The sequence below is a fragment of the Stegostoma tigrinum genome, chromosome 19 (assembly GCF_030684315.1).
Source record: "Stegostoma tigrinum isolate sSteTig4 chromosome 19, sSteTig4.hap1, whole genome shotgun sequence".
Taxonomy (NCBI): Eukaryota; Metazoa; Chordata; class Chondrichthyes; order Orectolobiformes; family Stegostomatidae; genus Stegostoma; species Stegostoma tigrinum.
The window spans coordinates 34,841,278-34,868,617 of record NC_081372.1 but is presented as its reverse complement, the minus strand read 5'-3'; the positions used below and the strand labels follow the sequence as shown (position 1 = coordinate 34,868,617).

Sequence of the window (27,340 nt, the reverse complement as noted above, 5' to 3'; positions counted from 1 at the left end):
TCGTTCTAAACTTAAAAACTACTGCCTCTACATGATCTATATCCCATAATTCCCTGCCTACTCATATATCCGTCAAAATAGCTCTTAAACACTGCCACTTTATCTGCTTCTACCACCTTCTCAGTGTAAAAAAACTTACTTCTCACACCTCCTTTAACCTTTGCCGATTTTACCTTAATGCATGTCCTCTAGTAACTGACATTGCTACCTGGGGAAAAGTCTGTACTGTCCATTCTACCCATGCTTCTCATAATTTTGTAAACTTCATTCAGGTCACCCCTCAGCCTCTGCTGTTCAAGTGAAAACAAGCCAAGTTTGTCCAAAATCTCCTCGTAGCTGATACCCTCCAAATCAGGCAACATCTGGTAAACGTTTTTTGTACCTTCCCCAAAGTCTCCACATTCTTCTGACAGTGAATGACCAGAGCTGTATGCAACATCCTAATGTTCAATACATCTGAAACATGGCTTACCAATTTTACACCCTATGCTCTGACTGATGAAGGTAAACATGCTGTATGCCTTCTTGAACACTTCATCCACTTGTGTTACTGCATTCCAGGATCTGTAGGATTGTATGCATAGACCCCACTATATGTTAATGTGTCTAATGGTTCTGCCATTTACTGTACACTTCCATCCTGCATTAGGTCTTCCAAATTATATCATCCCACATTTGACTAGATTAAATTCCATTTGCCATTTCTCCTCCCAAGTGTTCAGCTTGTCTATCTTGTTACATCCTCTGGCAACCCTTCTCACGATTCCAAGGTTTCTCCAATCTTTCTGTTGTTTGCAAACTTACTCATCAGATGACCTACATTCTCCTCCAAATCTATATCTAACTTTGTCAAAGACCTTGCTAACATCCATATAGACAAAATCCATTGCCCTTTCCTCATCAATCATTTTTGTCACTTCCTTAAAAAACTCAATCAAGCTTGTGAGACACGACCTCACTTGCACAAAGCCATGCTGATTATCACTAATAAGTCCATATTTTCCGAAATGGACCTCTCCTGTGAATAAAGAGGATACAAAGAATTCAAACAAGGCCCAAGGAATTTCCTCCCTCACCTCCCTCAGTATTCTGGAATAGATTCCATTAGATCCTGGGGACTTGTCCACTTTAATGTTTTTCCAAAACATCCAAAACCTCTTCATTTCTCAGAGATAACAAAGTGTGGAGCTGAATGAACACAGCAGGCCAAGCAGCATCTTAGGAGCTCAAAAGCTGATGTTTCGGGCATAGGCCCTTCATCAGCTTTTTCTGATGAAGGGTCTAGGCCCGAAACGTCAGCTTTTGTGCTCCTAAGATGCTGCTTGGCCTGCTGCGTTCATCCAGCTCCACACTTTGTTATCTTGCATTCTCCAGCATCTGCAGTTCCCATTATCTCTCTTTATTTATCATACTGACATGCCCTAGAATATAAACATATCCCTCTCTACACTCCATCCACAATATCCTTCTCCTTTTGAGAGTACCGATGCAAAGTATTCATTTGGGATCTCACCCACTTCTGGAAGCTCCATGCATAAATTTTCTCCTTTTTTTTTTCAGTGGACACAAATCCTTTCCCCAGCTACCCTCTTGCTTCTTATGCGTATAAAATGCCTTGGGATTTTCCTCAATCCCGTTTGCCAAGGTTATTTCATGTCCCCTTTTGGTCCTCCTAAGTCCTTGTTTAAGCTCTTTCCTGTTTTTTTTAATATTCTTCAAGGGCTCTGGCTACCTTCACTTTCTTAAATCTTACACGTGCATCCTTTTCCTTTTGGATTAAGCCAACAATTTCTCTTTTCATCCAAGATTCGCTTATTCTTCATTTTCATAGGAATTTGCTGGTCCTGAACTCCAATCAGCTGGCCTCTAAAAGATTCCCACATACCAGTTATGGATTTACCTTAAACAGCTGCTGCAAATCTACATTCCCCAGTTCCTGCCTAATATAATCGTTTTTAGCTTTGCCGCAATTTAGTAACTTTGCCCAAGGACTACCGTTATTTTTACCCATAAGTAAATTAAAATTTATGGAATTATGGTCACTGTTCCTGAAATATTCCTTCACTGAAACTTTGATTGTCTGGCCATTCCCCTATACCAGGTCTAGTTTGGTCCCTTCCTTGGTTCAAGAATCCATCCTGAATTCTCTGAAAAAACTTTACTCCCATCCAAGCCCTTGACACAGAGGGAGTTCCATCCACATAAAATATGTTAAAATTACTCACCTCAACAAGCCCATTGTTTTTACATTTTTCCATAATCTGTCCTCATCTGTTCCTCTTTCTCCCACTGACTGATGGGAGGCCTATAATACAAGCCCATCAAAGTGAATGCACCTTTCCTGTTCCTGACATCTACCCATATGGCCTCCCTGGATGAACCCTCCAAAATGTCTTCCCTCAAGGCCAACATTAGTTGGATGAGGCCCTTAAATGATCATGAATTGCCTATTTAAAGACTTCGGTTTTCTCTGGATGAGAAGGCTGTATTCCAATCTTGATTTAATCAGTCGGAGTGGGGAAGGAGATACTAAAATCCACCCCCCACCCCAATCGAAACACCCAATTCTGTGGCTCCCCACTGTCTATCAGTCACCTCTGTGGGAATGGGTGCTGAAGAATATAATTAATTTCTTCCCATTGTTTCATACTGGCAAAGAAAATAACAAATATTAAAAACAGCAAGGTGTATTTGCATAAAATCTTTACCATAATAAAATAACCTAAGAAACTTCAGATTTGGGAAAATGGACAATGTGCTGAAAAGAAAAGTTTAGAGGTAGACTTTAGCTGGATTTGGGGTAGATTTTATGGCTGCTTTTAAAGAAAGTTGGAAATGGAGGTGGTAAAAAAAGGTGTTTAGGCAAAGAATTCTAATGTACCTTTTTGTTAACTGACATATTTTGGTCCTAGATCCAATAATACCTTGATATAAAATTCGCATCCTGTGTAGAATTTTGAAGCATTAAGGGTCTAGCTGTTGGTTAGGAACCCATTCTACCTCTACTATGGAAGGCCTACCAAGTTACATGCCAATTGGGTACTGCAAGGCCACCAGCAGGTCTAGACCTGGACTCAAGATCAAAGCTATGCAAGTCTTGCCCAAACAAGAGGTGCCAGCCAATCAGAACAGCTGATCTTGTATTCAGTAGCATCACAGAATGATGGAGAACACAGGATAAGGTCAATAATGTGGAGGTGGGCTTTTTCTGATTGGTGAATATGGAGGAATCGGTCATAAGAAACTTGGGGACTGATTCCCAGTGTCCAACCCCCTTGTCCAATGCCCTTTATCAAGCACTTTGCCTTTGCCTTTGCCTTTGATAGAAGCACAACATCTTCCCCTGCCTCCTCAAGGTGATATGCTGCCTACACGTAGAAGCGAGTGGCACCCTGTATGATGACTGGGCTAGTTGCAGCTGGGTTAATAGCAGTAGCAGTGTCCTGAGGATAATAATCTTTCATTGGCTACTTGTCTCAATTGGCAGTGGGCTGGGAAGGTGAAATGTGTGCCTTGCCACCCAGAACTCAATCCAGGCAGAGGCAGGAAAGCAGGGAGGTTTGTCTACATCACTGCCTAATGAAATACCCATCCTGCCTCTGAGCTTACTGCCTCTGGGAACAGAAGTTTTAATCTCTAGTTTTCAAAGCCCTCCATTCTCTCACTCCTCCCTCTATTTGCCATTTCCTTCAGCCCTTCAATCCCCTCAGATCTCACGTCTGATGCTGCCATCTCACACCTCAATCACCCCAGCATCGCTCCAGTTATGCCTTAGTTCAGATGCCTAGGCTTAAAATGGGAATTTATTCCCAGTAAACCTCTTTCCTCCTGTAAAATGGTCCTATACCTTTTGCTTCAAAATGTGAACTAGGTTGGGACATTTGCCAAAATGCAACAAAACATAAAGTTGTTTTAATTAGACCTTAAGTGGTGGAACTTAGGGTTTTCAATGAAGGCATAAAGAGAAACTGTATTAGAAGAGGAGAAAGTTGAAAGCATATTTCTGAATGAAGTTGGAGAGGAGTGAAGCCAGGCAGGGAAGGATGAAGGAGATTTTTAAAGTTGAGATCGGGAGACTTAAGTATAAAATAAACCAGTCATTGCTGGCTTAAACTAAATGCTACAAAAATAGCTTAGAGTGATTGAAAAGTAAAGAAAGATTGTAAACTTGCACTAAAAGAATCGTCATTCACTTCTCAGCCTGAAAATTTCCACAACTCACCGAAAATCTCTTTTGCATGGCAAGGATTTCCTCCTCTACATTTCAGAATTGCAACACTTTTGATGACTCACCCTGCCCTATTTGTTTGACTAAGAAAACCTGTAGAAATCACTAACCATCCTCATGTTTGTTGTCTAGAGATTCTTCTTTTGAAGTATTTGGTGTGATAAACTATGAAGTGGGTTTGGTTGGAACTGTGTGGAGGTCATTTTCGCATTAATCTGTAGATAACAACTTGGAAATTTGACAAACAATGCTATTTTTCATTTCATACAGTTCATTCTTCTCTGAAACTCAGCTAAGTGTTACACAAGTACATAAATTCTCTTTAATTATACTCAAATTTTGAACTATGTTTCTTTATGAACATACCTGTATCCAAAATGGTTTGTGGAAATTTCAATCTGCATTTGTATAGTGTTCCCAGAAGCAAGATAAGCATTTCTGTTTGAAATAGCATGCATTTTCTTTTATGACTTAATAAGTGACAGGTTTAACGTTATAGCATCCTCATTGGCAATGATCAACTTTGTACAAGCCAATATATCCTTCTTCTACTAATCAGATATATTGGTATCTATTATTTAACATCCACTTATGGCAGCATTCAGCAAAACCTCATTTATTTCAAATCTCTAGGACACAGGGTTGCATGCAATTGTAGTGCTAGGAGGTACTTAATTAGAGCTGTTAAGGCAGTTTTAGCCCTGTCAATTTAACTTCCAATAACTACTTTGCTGTTTATGCCAGTTTCTAAAGCATGTGTATTCATCTTTGTGTTACAACCTTTCTCCCTTTTCAGGCAACATACTAGTACAGATTGACCAAAAAGCTGCACAATTTTAGGTATTGGCCTGTGTAATTAAATACTCAGCAAAAACAACTTTGTCCTAACTAATAAAGGACACTTCTGTGATAGATTTTTTTGAATTGCGAAACATTAATTTAGTGAATTTTTGCTGTCGGAAGTTCTACCCCTCCTGCCTATGCATTCTGCTTTTCCTAATTTTTTATTTTTACTTCACTCATGGGTCGTGGGTCACTAGTTAGGCCAGCAGTTATTGCCCATCTCTAATTGTCTAGAGGGCAGTTTAATGTCAACCACATTGCTGTGGGTTTGGAGTCACATGTAGGTCAGACAAGGTAGGGTCAGCAGGTTTCCTTCCTTAAAGCACAAAAGTGAATCAGATGGATTTTCACAATGGATACTGGCTACAGGATGCCATTGGCCAGCTCAGTATCCCAGCTTTTATTGGATTTAAATTTTGCCATCAACCAGGGTAGGATTTTGAGTCTATCAGCCAGAACGTTAGCCTAGGATTCTAAATTGACTCAAATGCAATAGGTGTAATAAATGACACATATATGGACATTTACAAAAAGTATTTGATAAACCCGCTCCTAACAACTTGTTAAGAAAAACTGGGGAAGTTTGGACTATATTGAGATTTTGGAGAAATTGAGACTGTTTCCCTTAGAGCTGTGAGATGCTTCAAGATTTCATTTTGATGGATAGGGAGAAAGTGTTACTGAAAAGCCTGGATAGAGTGGACATTGAGAAGATGTTTCCATGAAGAGGACAGACTAGAACATGAGGTCACAGACTCCGCGTGAAGGGACAATCCTGTAGAACTGAGATAAGGAGGAAAGTTTTCAGTAGGAGGATGTTAGATCTGTGGAACTCATTGCAGAAAGCTGTGGTGGTCAAGTCATTGAATTTATTTAATACAGAGATGGACAAGTTCTTGATGAGTAAGGGAATCAAAGATTACAGGGAGAAGGCAGGAAAATGGGGTTAAGAAACATATCAGCCATGATCAAATGGCAGTGCAGATGTGATGGGCCAAATAGCCAAGTTCTGTTCCTTTATATGGTCATCTCAAAGTCTTCATCCTCAGGTTTTAGAGGAGGTGATCTGTTGAGTTAATGGATGCATTATGTTAATTATTCAAAACTCCTTTTATTCTAGAAAGGTTTCATCAGATTTCCCAAAGGCTAAGGGAAAAATAAATAAATAGAGGGCAATAATTGGAAACAAACATACTGGAGCATTGTTTTGAGCTCTACAAAGCAGGTCAGACCAGTGCGCATCATTCTCCTCCTGGGAGGGACGTAACAAATATAAGCCTTCTTGCTAAGAGGGCAGGGAAGTAAATAACAGGAAATTGTGACCAAGTTGGAATGATGTTTCTTGTGGGGAAGATGTTAGAATCGATCATGGAAGAGATTCTAGCTGTGCATTTAGCAAAAACACAAGGTAATCAGGAGCAGTCAGAATGGATTTTTCAAAGAGGAATCATATTTAACAATTTATTGACATTCTTTGAAGGATGATGTACTGCGGATGAAGAGGAAAACTGCAGTTATTATGTATTTTGATATGAAGAGGTGTCTGATAAGGTGCCACAACAACTGCTGGCCTCATCAGTGACACCCTTATTCAGTGAATGAATAAAAAAAAACATTTTTTTTTTGGAAAATAAATGTTCCTGGTACAGGGACAGCATATTAGCATGGATAGAAGACTGATGGCTGACAGAAGACAATAAGTGTGCACAACTGGGTTTTTGTCTGATTGTGATGAATGGAGATCCAGGGCTCTATGCATCGGCTTCAAATTTTTACATTTACATCAACAACGTTGAAGAGCACAAAGGCATCATAGCTGATTTGTAGATGACACCAAAGTATGTCTGAAAGTATGTGGTGAGATAGAGTTTAGGAGGTTACAGACTGATATTGATAGATTGAGTGAGTAGGCAAATATCTGGAAAATGGAGCATAATGTGGGAAAATGAGATGTTGTTCATTTTATCAGGGAGAATTGAAAAGTAGAGAATTATGTAAACGGAGAGTGACCGTAGAATTCTGAGATGTGGAGGGATTGTTGGATTCTACTGCATGAGTCACAAAATGTTCATATGTAACTACAACATATAAGCAAGAAGGCTAATGGCATACAGTGCTTTATTAAGAGGGCTTAAATTAAAAAGTTATGATATGCTTCAGTTATACAGGGCATTGATGAAATTATATCTCAGGTGCTGTGTACAGTTTTAGTTTCCATAGTTAAGGAATGATGTAAAAATATGTGGAAGCAGTTCAGAGGAGATTTTCTGGATTGATATCCAGAATGACTCTATTGTCTTATGAGGACAGATTGGACAGACTAGGCTCGAATCCACTGGGGTTTAGAAGACTGGGAGTTGATTCTATAGAATTCTATAAGATTCTGAATGGTCTTGACAAGGTTGACATTGGGAAAGATGTTTCCTCTTGTGGGTGAGACCAGAATGTAGGGGCACTATTTTAAAATTAGGGGATCAACCTTTTTTGGATCAAAGAAGAGGAGCAAGTTCTGCTGCTAGGGAGTTTTGTAACTTTACAACTCTATACTTCAGAAAGTTGTAAAGGTGGAGTCAGTAAAAGAAGTTTAAGGCAGAGGTAGATCTTTTTTTATTCAGGAAGGAGTCAAAAGTATTTGGAGATGGTTTGAAATGTGGAATTTGAAACATAAACAGATCAGCTGTGGTCTTATTGAATGGTGGAGCAGCTTTGAGGGCGGAACAGTCTACCCCTATGTTTCTATTTTGTATGTCTCTATGTTAATTCCCTTCTTAATATCATTGGTACTACAGGACTGCAGTAATTCAAGAGGGCAGCTCACCACCACCTTCTCAAGGACAACAAGGGATGGGCAATAAATGTTGGCCCATCCAGCAATGCACACATTCCCAGGGATGAATTGAAAAATCTACAGAAAAGACAGTAACTTTCTGATTTAGTGAATATTTGGCAGTTTAATGAACAAAGCGTTAACTGTGAAGCACATCAAAAATGAGAGCCACGTTGTTGGAGCTGGTGCCCCTCAGACAAGAATTAAACTGAAGTCCAGTCTGCCCATTCAGGACAATAACTATCTGGGGCCATATTTTCATTCTTGAGCCACGTAGAATTTGGATATTTCCTGTATCGCCGCTACCTACCTTGAGAGAAAGTGCCTTGTAACTGCCTTTGTTACGTGTTAAGGTCAGTATCCCCATTGCTGGGCAAGCATGTGTGGTCTGCATTCAGGCTTGCAAACCCTGGAGAAGGGTCAGAGGCAGCCACAGAAGTAGCTGTGTGCCTGGGTAGGCTCCTTAAAAGGCCCATCTCAGTGCTGCAGAATTTCATCCCAGTAGCAATAATAACACGCCTTCCAGCCCACATTTCTGATACCCTGTCAATTTCAGATACTCCCTATTCCTCATCCACATTACATTATTACACCCTCCCCACAACCAACCCCACAGCCTTTCAGGCACTCTAGTACTTTGTAAATTGCAAGTCTAAATGAACTCTCACAGTATCGACTGAATGGAAAAGTTGACATAAAATAACACAATTCATTTCAAGAGAAAAGAAAGCCCCGAAAAGATATCACTGCTGAATTAGCCACAAATTTTTTTCTGTTCAATTTAAATAGTAAAAGGAGGTGATCAAGTTTAATTCTTGAACTTGAAAGATACTCGCTATATTTTACATAATATTGATCCTATCAACAGTTTCTTAGGGAGTGAATTGGAGTATTACTCATTACTTCTATGAAGTCTGCCATAAAGGATCATTATAATCTTTTGAAAGTGAAAACAATTTTCATGGAACATATTATTAAAGCAGGCGATAACGACATTGCTGATGAAAACAATTTTTCCTTGCAAAGTCAAGCCAATGAGAAAAGCACTTTATAAAAATGACACAGGAAATGTACTTTGCTACTGAGTATGTTTTTATTTTGCTTGCGTGTTATTAATTTCTTATCACCTTGTTAGGTGGAAAGGCAACTACGAACATTTGGGATAATGGGAACTGCAGATGCTGGAGAATCCAAGATAATAAAATGTGAGGCTGGATGAACACAGCAGGCCAAGCAGCATCTCAGGAGCACAAAAGCTGATGTTTCGGGCCTAGACCCTTCATCAGAGAGGGGGATGGGGTGAGGGTTCTGGCATAAATAGGGAGAGAGGGGGAGGCGGACCGAAGATGGGGATAGGTCAGTCCAGGGAAGACGGACAGGTCAAGGAGGTGGGATGAGGTTAGTAGGTAGATGGGGGTGCGGCTTGGGGTGGGAGGAAGGGATGGGTGAGAAGAAGAACAGGTTAGGGAGGCAAAGACAGGTTGGACTGGTTTTGGGAGGGGATAGGTCAGTCCAGGGAAGACGGACAGGTCAAGGAGGTGGGATGAGGTTAGTAGGTAGATGGGGGTGCGGCTTGGGGTGGGAGGAAGGGATGGGTGAGAAGAAGAACAGGTTAGGGAGGCAAAGACAGGTTGGACTGGTTTTGGGGTGCAGTGGGTGGAGGGGAAGAGCTGGGCTGGTTGTGTGGTGCAGTGGGGGGAGGGGACGAACTGGGCTGGTTTTGGGATGCGGTGGGGGAAGGGGAGATTTTGAAACTGGTGAAGTCCACATTGATACCATTAGGCTGCAGGGTTCCCAGGTGGAATATGAGTTGCTGTTCCTGCAACCTTCGGGTGGCATCATTGTGGCACTGCAGGAGGCCCATGATGGACATGTCATCTACAGAATGGGAGGGGGAGTGGAAATGGTTTGCGACTGGGAGGTGCAGTTGTTTGTTGCGAACTGAGCGGAGGTGTTCTGCAAAGCGGTCTCCAAGCCTCCGCTTGGTTTCCCCAATATAGAGGAGGCCACACCGGGTACAGTGGATGCAGTATACCACATTGGCAGATGTGCAGGTGAACCTCTGCTTAATGTGGAATGTCATCTTGGGGCCTGGGATAGGGGTGAGGGAGGAGGTGTGGGGGCAAGTGTAGCATTTCCTGCGGTTGCAGGGGAAGGTGCCGGGTTTGGTGGGGTTGGAGGGCAGTGTGGACCGAACAAGGGAGTCACGGAGAGAGTGGTCTCTCCGGAAAGCAGACAGGGGTGCGGATGGAAAAATGTCTTGGGTGGTGGGGTCGGATTGTAGATGGCGGAAGTGTCGGAGGATGATGCGTTGTATCCGGAGGTTGGTGGGGTGGTGTGTGAGAACGAGGGGGATCCTCTTAGGGCGGTTGTGGCGGGGGCGGGGTGTGAGGGATGTGTTGCGGGAAATGCGGGAGACGCGGTCAAGGGCGTTCTCGATCACTGTGGGGAGAGTTGCGGTCCTTGAAGAACTTGGACATCTGGGATGTGCGGGAGTGGAATGTCTTGTCGTGGGAGCAGATGCGGCGGAGGTGGAGGAATTGGGAATAGGGGATGGAATTGTTGCAGGAGGATGGGTGGGAGGAGGTGTATTCTAGGTAGCTGTGGGAGTCGGTGGGCTTGAAATGGACATCAGTTACAAGCTGGTTGCCTGAGATGGAGACTGAGAGGTCCAGGAAGGTGAGGGATGTGCTGGAGATGGCCCAGGTGAACTGAAGGTTGGGGTGGAAGGTGTTGGTGAAGTGGAGGAACTGTTCGAGCTCCTCTGGGGAGCAAGAGGCAGCGCCGATACAGTCATCAATGTACCGGAGGAAGAGGTGGGGTTTGGGGCCTGTGTAGGTGCGGAAGAGGGGCTGTTCCACGTAACCTACAAAGAGGCAGGCATAGCTGGGGCCCATGCGGGTGCCCATGGCCACCCCCTTAGTCTGTAGGAAGTGGGAGGAGACCAGTCCCCCTCCACCGACCACCTGCATTCCACATGCAGATGGCCTCAAGGCCCTCCGCTTCTTCCTGTCCCGCAGGCCCGACCAGTCCCCCTCCACCGACACCCTCATCTGCCTAGCCGAACTCGTCCTCACCCTCAACAACTTCTCTTTTGACTCCTCCCACTTCCTACAGACTAAGGGGGTGGCCATGGGCCCCAGCTATGCTTGCCTCTTTGTAGGTTACGTGGAACAGTCCCTCTTCCGCGCCTACACAGGCCCCAAACCCCACCTTTTCCTCCGGTACATTGATGACTGTATCGGCGCCGCCTCTTGCTCCCCAGAGGAGCTTGAACAGTTCATCCACTTCACCAACACCTTCCACCCCAACCTTCAGTTCACCTGGGCCATCTCCAGCACATCCCTCACCTTCCTGGACCTCTCAGTCTCCATCTCAGGCAACCAGCTTGTAACTGATGTCCATTTCAAGCCCACCGACTCCCACAGCTACCTAGAATACACCTCCTCCCACTCATCCTCCTGCAAAAATTCCATTCCAGCCTAATGGTATCAATGTGGACTTCACCAGTTTCAAAATCTCCCCTTCCCCCACCGCATCCCAAAACCAGCCCAGTTCGTCCCCTCCCCTCACTGCACCACACAACCAGCCCAGCTCTTCCCCTCCACCCACTGCATCCCAAAACCAGTCCAACCTGTCTCTGCCTCCCTAACCTGTTCTTCTTCTCACCCATCCCTTCCTCCCACCCCAAGCCGCACCCCCATCTACCTACTAACCTCATCCCACCTCCTTGACCTGTCCGTCTTCCCTGGACTGACCTATCCCCTCCCTACCTCCCCACCTACACTCTCTCCACCTATCTTCTTTACTCTCCATCTTTGGTCTGCCTCCCCCTCTCTCCCTATTTATTCCAGTTCCCTCTCCCCATCTCCCTCTCTGATGAAGGGTCTCGGCCCAAAACGTCAGCTTTTGTGCTCCTGAGATGCTGCTTGGCCTGCTGTGTTCATCCAGCCTCACACATTTTATTATCTACGAACATTTGGGAATGTTTCTCATTCTTGTTGAAAAACTTCAATTCAATCTAATGTTTTCTGGTTTCATTGAGTTGAATGAAAATAAAGTTTTATTACCAGGCTTTATTCTTCTTCCTTCAAATTGTCAATTTGTGAAAACATGAATAAACCACCAACTAAGGAAGCAGTGAACACTTTTTTTGTTTTTAAAGCTGTGAAAGTTTTGGTTTTCTTCCCAGTATTCCCATGTCATTGAAATTGTTTTTGGGTTCAGTAGTAAAGGAGAACTATAATGGCCACACTAATTCTGTTAGCCTCAACTGCCTCATCAGAATCAACAGACGCTCTAAGTTACAGTTACATTTTAGCTTAAACCCCACCTCAACCAATGAGTTCACGTCATTCCATCTTATAAGCTTTTCACAAGGAAAGGGACAAGAGGAAGTCCCATTCTTTCATTACCCTGTCAAGCAGGATCTCCAGGATCCTGCCGGCTTAGTGGGGTGCTAATTTCTCCAGGTTTGCCAAACCCAGGATAAGGTTGGGATCTGTACAAAACAGCTCTGGACTGACCATGTTGTTCCTGGTGCCAAGATAGTTTTTCAAAGATGGCACTTGTGCAAGTATGCCAGTCAATTCTGAAATATCCACTCAATGGAAGTTGTTGTGGGAATTATGCACGGTAAGATGGGGTGAATGTTGACATGAGATATGGCATAGAGATGTGGTCGGGAATTAATGAGATGAGCTTGGTAGGATAGAACAAGAGAACCCGCTAGGACCATGGCAACAAACACACCAAAAAAGATCAGTGACATTCTAATTTAGCTTAAAAACTCATAAGATTCAGGCCATGGTATCAGAAGTAGTGAATTTCCAGCATTGAAATCATGACTTCAGTTGGAGGACTGTGAGATGCCACTGAAATAAAATTGAAGGTCACAGCGGAAAAATTGCTGAAGAGAAACTGGCTGCAGTTTTTCCCGTATCAGCTCCTGTTACAATGACTAAAGGCATAAAGCAAAAACTAGCAATTCTTCCGTGAGCAGTGTTAGAATTACACAATAGCAATAGATTTGTTAAGCAAACCAGAACAAGTACAAGTTGCTACACATTTATCACAGTTGAGAAGAGTCTGTTTTAAAATATGTTCAAGAGTGAACAAACAGTAGAAACTTGAAACTTTTGAGTCACAAGTGAACATTCTGTATGAACGGCAGGTATTCCATACTAGGGAGCAAAGTGAGGAAAAAGTCCATTGATCAATATGTAATGTCATTAACTCTGCTTGCAAAAATCAGTTCATTTGCGCAAGGAACAGATGAGCTAATTAGGGACAAGATTGTATTAGGGATAAGGGATCTAAAAGTGAAAGCACACCTACTGAGAAAAGACAAGTTTACACTAAGGAGAGCAATTGACCTCTATGTAAGGATCAAGGTTGTAAATCAACAGCTAGAGCATATTCATTAGAGAACAGACCCAACCTTGCGTTCTGCTGGCAGATATTTCAGGCTCACAGGGCACTACAATCACAGACAAAGGACAGAATGCAAATATTGCAGAAAAAATTAACTACATTTTGCGATAGAGGGGAAGATATGACCAGCATGGGGAAAACAATGTTTTCAGTGCAAAAAGCTGAATCATTTTGTACACATGTGTATGGCTGAACAAGCAGTTACAGATGGCCACTGGAGTGAGAGCAGCTGAAAATTTTGCTATATCTCTGTATACCATATGACAGGTTGGTTCACTTAGCTCGATATTTGAAATATGTTTTGTGAATATTTGAATGAGCATGGCAGAAGAAACAGATTAAATCAATAAAAAGTGTCCAGATAGACACTGGTATGCTACTGCGATGTCGTGATCTTCACAAACCTGTGTGGAACAACTGAACAATGTGATTGAGAAATGAAACCTGAAAAGGTAAGGTTAAGATGATATGATGGCATAATATTTATGCCAGAGGACAGATTAATTTTTCAGCCCACTGCAGTAACATGAACAAGGATATGGAGTTCCAGATCATTGGAAAACAAATGTCACTCATCTCAGTCAAAGCAAATCTATACCTTGAACTAGTAACCCACAATGTGCCAAAGAAATTTACGTTGTGTTGCAGCACACTAAACCATTGAGTGTGGAACAACTCCTAGATGAACACAAAGATGTCTTGATAGAGTTAGGACATCTTCCAGGAGAATGTCATCTCAAAGCAGATAAGAATGCAAGAACAATTTAGCACCTGCTGAGCCTTGTTCCGGTTGCCCTCAAGGCCAACCTGAAACGCAAGATAGAAGAACTGGAAAAGATGGGAAAAGTCAAGAAAGTGATGACTCGAACCGAATGGATTAGACAGCACGGTAGCAGTGAAACAACATGAAAGTCTGTATGTGTTGATGTATGTATTGATCCAAATAATCACAGTAAAGCCCTGAGCAGATCTCATCATTATATGCCAAGCATTGGAGGAGTTTTGCCACAAAGGGAGAATTCTTCAACACCCTAATTGTGAAGGATAGTTGCTGGCAGTGAATCTGGATGAAAGCAACAATTTTCTATCTACATTCTGGACACCCTTTCAGAGATAAAGATACAATTGCACATGTAGTTTGGCATTTCCCATTACCATTCTTCTTCTGTGCTCCAACAAATTTCTGTTTTAATTGTTTGACTTGTTAAAATTCAATGTTTTTGACCGCTCCTCAGTTCTGAGGAGGAGTCCTACTGGACTCAAAGTTCAGAGATAACAAGGTGTAGAGCTGGATGTACACAGCACACCAAGCAGTATCAGAGGAGCAGGAAAGCTGACGTTTCGGGCCTAGGCCCTTCTTCAGAAAAAGAACCTGTCTTCATTTTCTGAAGAAGGGTCTAGGCCTGAAACATCCGCTTTCCTGCTCCTCTGATGCTGCTTGGCCTGCCGTGTTCATCAAGCCCTACACCTCGTTATCTCAGATTCTCCAGCATCTGCAGTTCCTACTATATCGAACTCAAAGTTCATTCTGTTTCTTTCCCCACAGATGCTGCTAGATCTGTTGAGTTTCTCCAGAAATTTTTTGATTTTATTTGAAAATTTGAGAACTAGTCAGGGTACAAATTTTGCAACAACCTCAACAAAAGCCAGCCCAGGTGATGACTGCATGGAGCAGTTGTCACTTTGATCATATCCAGAGGAACTGAATGATCAAATATACTGTCACAACTGTGTGCAAATTTGCCCATTGGCAGAAGCTGTTCCTCAACTGCAGATTAGAAATAGATGAATGCAGTACCTATGCAGATCACACATCAACCCAGAGGTCCACAGCAATCCTACAACAGAAATAGAGCAACAACAGTTACCACAGCAGCAACAAATGACACAGGAACAACACACCTAGGCAAAGCAACATCACCCAGATGAAAAGCCAATGACATGGACGAGAACACAAACATAGCATTGAAAGTAAAATGATTTTAAGGATGATGGGTGGCATCTGATAAGGGTGAGCGTGTCATTGGCTGTAGTGAGATTTGTGGGAGAATCAAACAAGAAGTCCTGCAAGGTCTATCTCAATGCAAGAGCAAACCTTATGCTTTGCCAAGCAGAGAGGCAAGTTTGTTGCTTCAATGCTTCTGCAATCCAGGAGGTGGATCACGGTCAGTCCAGTGTCCCAGTAGCAGCCTTGGGGAGGCAATGGCCTAGTGGTATTATCATTGGACTGTTAATCCAGACACCCAGATAATGTTCTGGGGACCTGGGTTTGAACCTTGCCACAGCAGATGGTGGAATTTGAATTTTAAAAATATCTGGCATTAAAAGCCTAATGATTACAAAGACTCCATTGTCGATTGTTGGGCAAAACCCATCAGGCTCACTAATGTCCTTTAGGGAAGGAAATCTGCTACCCTTGCCTGATCTGGCCTACATGTGACTCCAGACTGACAGCAATGTGGTTGACTCATAACTGTCCTCTGGGCAATAAATGGTGGCATAGCCAGCGACAACATAGAATATAGAACATTACAGCGCAGTAAAACCTCATATCGTGAATTAATAAAGGAGAAAAAAAAGCCAGTCTGTGTGATAGGACTACTGTAGCTATGTGTAGGTATCTATAGAGTCTGGCCATATCTCATCCAGAGCTGGCCAGTTGGGTTACTTAAGGAGGTGGGCTGCAGTTGGTCCAGGGTGTAGCTGGTGACAAGTGGTCCTCTGCTGTACGATGGAGGGCAAGCATTGGTGCCAGTTCCACAAATGTGCCTTCAGTTGGTTTTCTTCTTTCTCCCCCTCCCACTGCATCTTAGTGTAATCCCTGGTTTCAGAACTAGTGTGGGTGCTTGGCAGTGATGCCCATTAGTCCTGAGGGTTTACTCAGATGATCCCAGGAACATTTATGTCTGGATGATCCAGACATGGTCTCCTCACCATGGGGAAGTGAGCCTTAATCAGCTTCAATTCCAAGGGTTGAAGGTGGGTTATCAGGATGGAGATGGAGGTGCCACCATGAGAGAAAATTTCTGAGGGATCTTTGTGTAGTTCCTTTTCTGGCACTGCCCTACATCCTCAGTCGCCACGCCTTCGGTCCTGAGGACCAATGGCTGGAGGCAGAGAGTGCTGTATGTGTGCCTCCCAGCAGACCCTGAGGGTGCTGGGCCAGGATCTGCATGGTAGTTATCAACATGACCATAGAAGCAGAAAGACTGTCACATGTTTCACTCTACTCCTGCAGCTCTGGGAAATGAGGACCATTGTGCCCCACATACCCGTTTGCCTCTCCTACTCTTCCTTGTGTATTCTGGCAAACGTCTCTGATTGCTGACACCACAGAGTCTTGTTCTGCCTGTGGCTGAACAGTCCTCTGAGTGCCAGAGACATGAAATGTTTTTCTTCAGCAAGCTTTAGAGCTAATGCAGTGAAGTGCTTCAGACCGTGTTCCTCAAACTTTCTAAGGCACTGAGGTGTCAGCAGCTGGGCCGCTAGGTTCAGAAAGCAGTCTTGCTGATGGTGTCCTGGAGTCTTCACATTCTCGTCCTCGAGGAAGTGGCTCTTGGAGGAGTAGCTGGTTTCTCTCTTGAAGTAACGGACATGCAAGTGTCACAGCCGGTGATGCAGAGTGATATACAATGAATGAGACTAACAGCAGTATTTATGTGAGAGTTGTAACTGAATGAAGAACAGGGCTTTCTTGATAGGCTGGACATTGATGTGTTAACATTCTTCTCATGTAAAAGCCAGGATTCTTTAGCTTGTAGGAACTTAGGAGTGAAATGTCTGGTACCCTTTCCCTCTCTGGACCCTTTCTACCCTGTTGTGGGCTGGCTTGTCCTGGAATGGGAGAAAGGGACCGATTCAGTGAGATGAAGGTGGTGAGACGGCTGATAGTGCTGGTGCAGGTATTCGAAGGGTAGTGAAGCGTCCCAGGCAGGCAAGGAGGCAGCACTGAGACTGCACAGGGTTGGTTGTGTGAGAGATTGAGAGGGAGTGGGAATGAGTGAGGGATTGTGTGGCAGGCAATAGTAACAGTGGCTGAGTTTGAGTCTTGTCAAGAGATTGGTGCAGTTGCTGAGATAGAGTCAATGTGAGAAAGCTGAGAGAAGTGTGTGTCAATTATCCTGGTGGAGCAGAAAAGGTTATTGACCTTCTCACGGCACTGTCGACCATTACTCCCATCCATCCCCATGAGATGGCATTAACCTGGGTGGTGACCTGAGAAACACCATGCTTCAGGTGAAGGGCAAGGTCGAGAAGCTGGGGCTTTCATGGCAACCTCAGTCAGTGTGGGAATTGAACCCACACTGGTGGCATCACTCTGCATACGGTGACACAGTTGTCTCCGTTGAGGACATCATAGCATATAACCATTGATGTAACTGCTGCAAACCATGGAGAGAACATGTTGGCAATTATTGCTGTAGTTACAACTGAGGCCGTGACAATTAGCAGGCCTAAATCCACTGACGATCACACTATCTTTATTCTTAATCTTCCTTCTCACACATTACCATCCCATCATTGGACAATCTCTTCTGGTTTACCTGTTATAGATGCTGTAAACATGCAATGGCTGCTTTCCACCCTTCTCCGCAACTCCCTCCTCCTTTCAGATATCCAAGAACTGCCTGGTGTAAGAGTGGGAACAGAGTCACGAAGAAGAAACAGTACCTCTGGCTCTGACATTCTCAGCCATTAACTCTAATACTGGTACTTTGCGCAATTTACTGTATATTAGAGTGGTGCATGTCACAAGTTGCTTGATGCCAGGGCAGAGCATGAGCCCTGTGTAGATGATAGCTTGCCAGAATACATGGATGTGCAAATCGCCTGCTGCACAGGATGCTGATGAGTACTTTATTGCAAGATAAAAAAGCTAATTTTCTATTCAGTTCGGATTCAAATCTTCAATTAATTGTTAAACTTGGTTTGGAATGTTTATTTTTAAAGTCACTTTTTTGCCTTTGTAGACTAGCAGATAATGTGATGGTCAGTGCCAGATTAAAGTAATAGCCCTACCAAAAAGGGTTGTGTTTGTTTCGTCCATATTTGCTTTATCACCACCTCAGCAGTCACCATATAACTGGTGTACCTTTAGGATGATAGATGATTGTGGAGCTTAACCAGTTGATGCTGCGACTGTTGTTAATTTTACATGTTCCAGATTCTAGCATTCCATGTGCTGCATGAAAAAGCTTTTCCTCATGTCATGCCTCTTTGCCAATGATCTTATGTTTGTGCCATCTAGTTCTTGGTCCTTTCCCCAATGGGAACAGGTTCTCCCTATCCACTCTGTTCATACCCTTCATGATTTTGAACATTTCTATCAAATTTCCTCTCGCCCTTTTGTTCTCTAAGGAAAATTGTCCCAAACTCTCTAATCTGTCCATTTAACTTAAGACCCTCATGTCTAGATACATTCATGTGAACCTTTATTGCACCCTCTTTACTCCATTCACATCCTTCCTGAAGTATGGTGCCCAGAACTGGAGGGATTTCTCTGGTTGAGGCAAAATCAGCGTGTTGTTCATGTTTAACAGAATTTTCTTGCTTTTTTACACTTGCCCAATTGATGAAATTCAGGATACCATATGTTTTATTAAATGTTACCTCAAACTGTTCTACCACCTTCAAAGATTTATGCATGCATATATGTCTCTGTTTGTGCACTACCTTTGAACTGCACACTTTATTTTACATTATCTCTCTGGTTCTTCCAATCATAATGAATTCCTTCACATTTTTCTGCGTTTAATCTCATTTGCCACTGGTTCACTCATTAACCAACCATTTAAGGCCATTTAAGGTTCTAGACCAGCTCTTCATGGTTCACAATACCTCCAAGTTTTGTACTATTAGTAAATTTTTAAATTGTTTCTTGCATTCCAGGGTATAGGTCAATATATATCGGGAAGAGCAGGTGACAAACCAAAACTGTGGCAGTGTAAGTGCACGAGAAGCATAACACTTTAAACAAGAGAACATTAGAAATAACCCCGAAATGATGTTTCGATCTATTTTGAACCTCCCTATTTTAGGGAGTGGAGCAGAATACGAATTGTTTCCTCCATCTGAATGGATAGATCTGTCACAGTACCAAGAATGAGGTTCAGATCTCTTTTGGATTGCAATGCTGAGCTATGGCTATCGAATAGGACCAGGCATCTCTCCATATGTGTCCCTTTGGTAAATAGATTAACTTGACCTGAATTGCCAAGGGTTTAGGGGTTATAATCCGGCTTGGTAGGCCTGTGGTAGCTGGGGCTAAGCATAACCGTTAAACATTGGGGTTGGCTGGGAGAGTAGCAGTTGGAATCTGGGTAGGGATGTGGTAAAGAGAACCATCTGGACTGGAAGGGTGCTGAGGTTAGGGTATAAGCACTGGCTGTAGCTCATCCTGTGCTTTATGTGGGATCCTGCCTGGATGTTCACTTTTATAATACTGGGCAGTGCAATCACATAAATTTCTGTAAATTGTGTGGTCACTTAAGTGACAATATCAGCCTATCTTTTGTACAATTTAATACTGTTAACGTGTAGGTCCTTCTGCCTCAATAGGAAACTCAACTAGAAAATTGGAGGAAGTACAATTTTAATTGGGAAATAATGAGAAGTGATCCTTCTGATGCCACATTTGCAGAATGTATTTGTTGCAATCATTGATTAAGCTCCATTGTGATTTCAATGTAGCTCCCACTGACGCCCTAACGCCCACCTGCAATCACCATCCTGATCATTATCACTACCCCATCAACTTACACCCTGATTCCAGGCTTCGGTCTTACCAACTGATCTCAGCATCTCTCTCCTCACCATTTCTCCTGGCAACCACTGACCTTCTAAACTAATCATCCTCACCTCGATATATAATGCGCTCCCTCCTGCCTGTTTTCTGATCAACATAAACTATTTGCCAACTGGTTACTTTTCCAATGAGCTGCTCAGTGGCTCATTGATAATGGGGCTTGAGCTCCAGTTGCAGTGTCTGTCATACCCTATCAATTCAGGTAAAAGGTCAGTTCCTGCTTCATCCAACTCCCAAATTGGACACATTTAATTTTCTGGACCAATTATTTTAAAAGCCATATATAACAATCACAATGTTGCAGTGGCTGATTTTCAGAAAGTAAACACAGGTCTTTTGTTCAGATGGTGAATCATTTAAAGATTTGATCACTCCTGCTTCTTCATCTCAGTGCTGTTTTATAATCTTGAGTTTATTTTCCACCTCTACACAAAGCAATGTCTATGTTATTTATTGCATTGTCCTGCACAATGTTTGTGAGCTTTTAGTTAACATGAAATGCCCAGCCGTATCATTTAATCTAACTCCAGATAAAATTTGTTTTCCTATTTCAGCTAAGGGCCTTTTATCTGCTGTCTGATTCTGCAGGCACCTTCCTATTCATGAAAAGGTGAATCACTGTGACATGCATGTAGTCAATTTGAAAGTAATCAGTGGAAACTGAAGGGGCATTTTGATACTGCTATAGTTTTTTGTCCAGAAAGGAAAAATATATGGAACATCTAGAAAGCTATGTCAAAATCTGCAATCTGTGTCTTGGGGTAAACTTTTGAAATGTCTTTTTGTTTTATTTTTCTTTGCATTTCATTTCGATTTAGCAAGCAATGTCTCTACAAAACCTTGGCAACTTCATTTTGACCACTGCCAGGGGCCTTTTGGGCCTGCTATAGTTTGCACTGTCAGTGAGATGTCCCCTGATTTAAAAATCCATGATGGCTGAGAGTGTCATGAGTCATGCAGCAGAAGTCATTTCTGGCTGCAATATTCCACACCCCTTGTTTCAATCTGTCCTGCCCATGGGATGAAGCAAAAGATTTCACTTGTTTCTTTCTTCTCCCCTTACTCCCTTCCTCCCAACTCCACCCCAGCTCCTGTCCTAGTTCCTGAGATCAAACACTGATGAGAACCAATGAAGGGCACCAGTCTTCAGAAAAATGGAAGTCATGGGTGCTTCAATGTATCATTGGATCTGATATAATAGGAACTGCAGATGCTGGAGAATCTGAGATAACAAGTTGTAGAGCAGGATGAACACAGCAGGCCAAGCAACATTAGAGGAGCAGGAAGGCTGACATTTTGGGCCTAGACCCTCTAGGCCTGAAACATCAGCCTTCCTGCTTCTCTGATGCTGCTTGGCCTGCTGTGTTCATCCAGCTCTACACATTGTTATCTCTGTATCATTGGGCCAGTATGATTTCCAGCCCAATTTGTGGCCATTCCACCCCATTCTCACCAGATATTCAGTGGGTATGTCCTGGAAGGACAAAAGGATTTACTTTTAAGTTTATTTCAGACAGCAAATGCAGTGATAGCTCGGAGATAGTGTCTGATATAATGATATTAAGGTCCCATCTGGCTGTCTTTTCGATGTAAGAGATCCTATGCACTATTTGAAGAACAGCAGGGAGTAGATCTATTGTGGTTCAAAATATTGTCACAGCCACCTGAGTAAAATGCTATTTAGGAGTTAATTCATTTTATGCTTATGGCATTTTGATGTTTGCAAATTTTCTTTTGTTTTTGCCTAAATAACAGCAGAGAGAACTCTGCAAGTATAATTCATTCATGGTGAATTATTTTAATTGAGTTATTTTGAGAACATGACAGGTACTAAATTAATTACAAATTCTTTCTTTCCATAAGCTAGTTTGATGAATTCAACCAAGACAGTGTATACAAGATAATGTTTTGGAATTAACTGTCCAAACATAGTCTGGGACTGAGTGTTGAGGGCTTGGATGGTGAGCAATTTAAGCGTGTACAAGAAAACTTTCTTATTCAATATGTAAATGTAGCTACTGGAGAAGGAGCAAAGCTTGACCTTCTGCTGGGAAACAAGGGAGGACAAGTGACAGAGGTTAATGGGAGAGCACTTTAGGGCAAGTGACCCTGATTCTATTAGTTTTGAAATAGCTATAGACAAAGACAGAACTGATCAAAAAGTTAAAATCATAAATTGGAGTAAGGCAAATTTTGATGGTATTAGACAGAACCTCACAGATGTTGACTGGCAGAGACTATTTTCAGGTAAAGGAATGGTTGGGAAGTCGGAGGCCTTCAAAAATGAGGTGATGAGAGCTTAGAGACAGAGTGTTCCTGTTAAATTAGATTTAGGTTCATTTAATGTTGTCACTTGTACCTAGGTACAGTGAAAAGTGGATAATGTTGCCATATTCCAGCGCCATCTTGGATTACAGACTAAATTACTGAATAAATTGCATAAATGATAAAATACTGAATAAATTAATATTAAATTGATATTACTAAAATTGAAATTGCTTCAAAAGTGCATCTTTCCCTCTCTGCAGACTTCACTGTCTTTGCTTTTCAGTTGCCACTGTCCAACATTGTTTCCGGAGTCCTGGCAATGTGCTCTACCACCATCAGTGTTGTTGCTTCTGTGCCCACTTCCTGTGACCTAGAGACGGTCCCGCTGCATGGGTCCCGTATGTCCTCCGATGCTGGACATCGACTGACAGGTCTTGGCTCCAAGTTAACTGAGCGGGTCCTGGCTCGTCTTCCAATGCCAAGATGGAGCAGAAATGGAGATACACAGGGTCTCAGCCTTTTGGAGCAGGCCATGAGAAGAAGCACCAGGCCAACCAAAACAAAAAAAAGGCACCAAGCTGGAACGACAACAATGAAGCCATATGGATGTGGCACAACCCATTGCATAAGCCATGAGTAGACAAGCCTTGCAAGCGAGCCAAATGTGGCCAACATACCGCTGCCATCTTGGCACTTGCTTGTTAGTGAGAAGGTCAAGGTTGGTAGGTGTAGGGAGCGCTGGATTACTAGAGAAATTGAGGCTCTGGTCAAGAAAAGAACAAGGCATTTGTCAGGTATGGGTAGCTGGGATCGAGTGAATCCCCAGAGGAGTATACTGGCAGTAGGAGTATACTTAAGAGGGAACTCAGGAGGGCAGAAAGGGTACATGAGATAGTATTGGAAAATAGAGCTAAGGAGAATCCAAAGAGATTCTATAAGGTTATCAAAGGCAAGAGAGGAACTAGGGAGAGAATAGGGGCCCTTCGAGATCAATGTGGCCATCTATGTGTGGAACCACTGGAGATGGGTGAGATACTAAATGAATATTTTACATCAATATTTACTGTGTAGAAGGACATGTAACTTGGCGAAGTGGTTAGTGATGTCTTGAAAATAGTTCATATTAGAGCAGAGGTATTATGTTACAGCAGCTGGAGGTCTTAAAATGCATAAAGATAAATCAATCCCTGGGATCTGATCAAGTGTATCCTGGAACTTTATGGGAGGCTAGGGAAGAGATTGCCGTGCCCCTTGCTGAGATATGTGTATCATCAAGAGCCATGGATGAGGTGGTGGATGACTGGAAGTTAGCTAATGTGATGTCATTAGTTTAGAAAAGCTGTAAGGAAAAGCCAGGGAAGTAAGGCCGGTGAATCTCACTTCAGTGGTGAGTAAGTTGATGGGGGGGGGATTCTGAGGAGCAGGATTGTTTAGAGTTAATCCACATGGCTTTGTGCATGCGAAATTGCATCTCACTAACTTGATTGAGTTTTTTTGAAGACGTGACATAGAAGCTTGATTATGGCAGGACTGTAGGTGTATGGACTTCAGCAAAGCATTTTACGAAGTTCCGCATGCTAGACTGGTTACTAGGTTAGATCACATGGGATCCAGGGGGAGCTAGCCATGGCGGAGCTAGGAGACAGAATGTGGTGGTAGAGGGTTGCTTTCGAACTAAAGGCCTATAACCAGAGGTGTGTCAGAGGGGATCAGTACTGGATCCGCTGCTTTTCATCATTTATATAAATGATTTGGATATAGTACTGGAGGCATGTGTAGTAAGTTTGCAGATCACACCAAAATAGCCGGTGTAGATGACACTGAAGAAGTTTATCTTGGAGTACAATGGGACCTTGACCAGATGGGCCAATGAGCTGAGGAGTTCCAGATGGAGTTTAATTTAGATAAATGTGAGATGTTGCATTTAGGGGAAACGCGGGACTCATACTGTTAATGGTTTGGTACTGGGCAGTGTTGCCGAACAGAGAGACCCGGGGTGCAGGTGCATAGTTCCTTGAAAGTGGGGTTGCTGGTCGACACAGCATTGAAGAAGGCATTTGGCATGCTGGCCTTCATTGATTTTAGCTGTTGGGACATCATGTTACGACTATACAGGACATTGATGAGGCCACTTTTAGAATACAGTATACAATTCTGGTTGCCCTTCTATGGGAAAAGTGTTGTCAAACTTGAAAGGGCGCAGAAAAGATTTGCAAGGTTTTTTTGGAACTGGAGGGTTTGAGTTTTCAGGAGAGGCTGGATTGGCTGAGCTTTTTCTCCATAGAGCATAAGAGGCTGACTGGTGACCTTATAGGTGTTTAGAAAATCATGAGGGCATGGATAGGATGAATAGTGAAATCATTTTCCTAGGGTAAGGGAGTCTAAGCTAGGTTTAGGGGGAGAGGGAAAAGATTTAAAAAGGGCCGAAGGGATAACACTTTCATGCAGAGGGTGGGGTGTATATGGAACAAACTGTCAGAGGAAGTGGTAGAGGTGAGTACAATTACAACATTTAAAAGGCATCTAGATGGGTATATGAATAGGAGTGGTTCGGAGAGATATGGGCCAAATGCTGGCAAATGGGACTAGGTCAGAGTAGGATGTATGGTTTGTGCGGACGACTTGAACCAAGGGGTCTGTTTCTGGGCCCTAATAAATTACTCTCATAAATAAAGGGATAACATCATTAGGTGATGACATTTTGTAGAGATACTGGGTTGTGAGATTCTGCAATTTTCATTTGCAACCATTTTTGTTTGGTTGATTGATTCTCACGACCATGAAATCCCTATTAATAACTTTCCATAACATTTGAGAGCCAAAGAACAATTGTAGATGAGGATTAAGTTCGTAATCATTGCCGTTTAATGATGCAACTGTTTTTTTTCTTTGAAATTACAAACTCCAGTTTGTGAACAAAGTCCTGTCTACTTTACTGTATGGATCTCCGACCACTGACCAAACTCCAGGTGAAACAACTGCCGAGTTCTGCTTTCTCAGTCGCACTGTTGAACTCGCTTCCAGTCCGTTGTCATTGACGAACTTCAAGGAGCAGAAGCTAAATGCTGCAGGGTAACCTACTTTGTGGAGATTGGGATTGTGTGCCACGACTGCATTTACTGAAGTATTACAGAGAAAAACATAATTACATATAACTGGGAAACTGATCATGATTTCTCAAAGAAAGGTATGTTTTAACCAAAATATATTATAAACTCAAGAAGCAATTCCTTCCCTTGCCTGTTTTATTTGTTTTGGTGCTTGCATAAGCAGTTTTGTGCAGTTACATTTAGTAAACAACCAGCCCGTTGTATATGACTGATTAAGAGGTTTGTGGAAACAGCGCTTCACGTGGTTAACTGATAACTACGAGGGAACTTCATCTTATAAGACTGCTTCCAAGGTAAAATGTGGACAATATGGATATTAATTGGTAATCTGCACAAGCAGGCTCCAGATCATTTAACAAAAAAAATTGCTTACAGGTTTTCAAATAATTTAATGAGTTTGAAATAAAATGCGAGTACCTCAACCTTAAACGCCTCCACCTTTCACATAGTAGCTCTTGTTGATGTGTGTGATTTGCACTTGTGATGTGCTTTACTGTAAATGTTAGTCTACTAGTGCAATCCTAATTATTTAATTATTTGTTAGAGTTATAACTTTAAATGGAAAATGAAAGAGTGTGGAACCAAGCAACTTGTGAAAGTATTATTTTCCAGTAAGCTTGTTCTATATGGCTAGACTTCAAGATAAATTCAATAAGGTAAAAGCTTGGCAAATGTCTTATTTTTGTCAAAATTTTTTGATTGCTTTTTTGGTGTATGAGTACACAAATCACATGACTTTGACAACGTCACATCTGGATACCATTCCAAGCAAAACAAAATCAACCTAACTGTCTCTTCACTAATTAACTTCTGCAACAGCAACTACAGTCCACAAAGTAATTTCCTAGAACCCTGATAGCTGCATTCATTCCCAGGATGAACAAATATTAACATGTTTCGCAAATGTTCATGGTGAAATTTTTTCCTTGTGAAATCCAAGTGAAGGGTTCAGGCCTAAATTACAGGAGATCACAGAGGCTGAAGGGAGCAAGAGGAATGAGGCAAGTTTAAAGGCAGTTGGCATTTAACACAGTTGGCAGTTCATACAGATCTTGAGTTTTTGAACATGAATGGTTACAATTTAAAAACAAAAGAAGTACTTGCATTTGTATAGCAACTTTCATGATCATAGGATGTCACCACATTTGACAAAAAATGAAGTATACCTTGATGTGTAGTCGCTGTTATAATGCAGGAAATGCAGTCAGCAGTTTTGCACAGAAAGGTCCCATGAACAACAAGGTGATAATGATCAGCTAATCGGCTTTTGTGATCTTGATTCATGTATAAATATTGGCTAAGACACCAGGAATACCTCCACTGCTGTTCTTCAAAATAGTGCTGTGGGATCTTTATGTCCAACTAAAGAGGCAGGTATGGGTATTAACACAACATCCAAAAACACACCTAGAAATAAGGCACTTCTTCAGTATTGCTCCAAGGTATCAGCCTAGATTTTTGCCCTGGAGTAAGACTTGAACACAGACTTTTTTGCCATTTTGATGGAAGAGTGCCAGCAACTGATTCATGGTTGACACACATAAAGTAGCTTACATGTAATTAAATATTGTAATTTATGGAACTTTATAGACAATCATCTTTGATAGTCACTGCATAATTTGCTAGGATTCAGATGCCATCATAACTGCGGACTACATTAAAGCTGAGTTCTATGAGGTGGCTCACAAGGGAGAAGGAATGATTCAAAGCTGGAACTTGAAAAAATGTGGGACATTACTCCTGCATGTTGTGGGTTTATAACATTTTAGTCTCAGAACAGTGTTTATTTTTTAATCTTCCTCCCTCTCTCTCTCTTCTCTCTCTCC

At 42.4% G+C, this 27,340-nt stretch overlaps 2 protein-coding genes across 4 annotated transcripts in view; one reads left to right on the top strand and one right to left on the bottom strand.

The window, feature by feature from the left end:
• hnf4a (hepatocyte nuclear factor 4, alpha) overlaps positions 1–27,340 on the bottom strand; it is a 181,791-nt gene that overhangs the window by 85,411 nt on the left and 69,040 nt on the right. Inside the window, exon 1 of one of the 3 annotated variants that reach the window (XM_048550007.2) lies at positions 4,595–4,613. The exons of the other annotated variants lie outside the window; for them this stretch is intronic. The gene's annotated coding sequence lies outside the window, so the exon portion shown is untranslated. Of the gene's footprint in view, positions 1–4,594; positions 4,614–27,340 lie in introns of those variants that run through there. 3 annotated transcript variants of the gene reach the window in all.
• The window catches only part of fitm2 (fat storage inducing transmembrane protein 2), a 275,264-nt gene continuing 273,244 nt past the window's right edge, over positions 25,321–27,340 (top strand). Inside the window, exon 1 of the mRNA XM_059652812.1 lies at positions 25,321–25,591. The gene's annotated coding sequence lies outside the window, so the exon portion shown is untranslated. The remainder of the gene's footprint in view (positions 25,592–27,340) is intronic.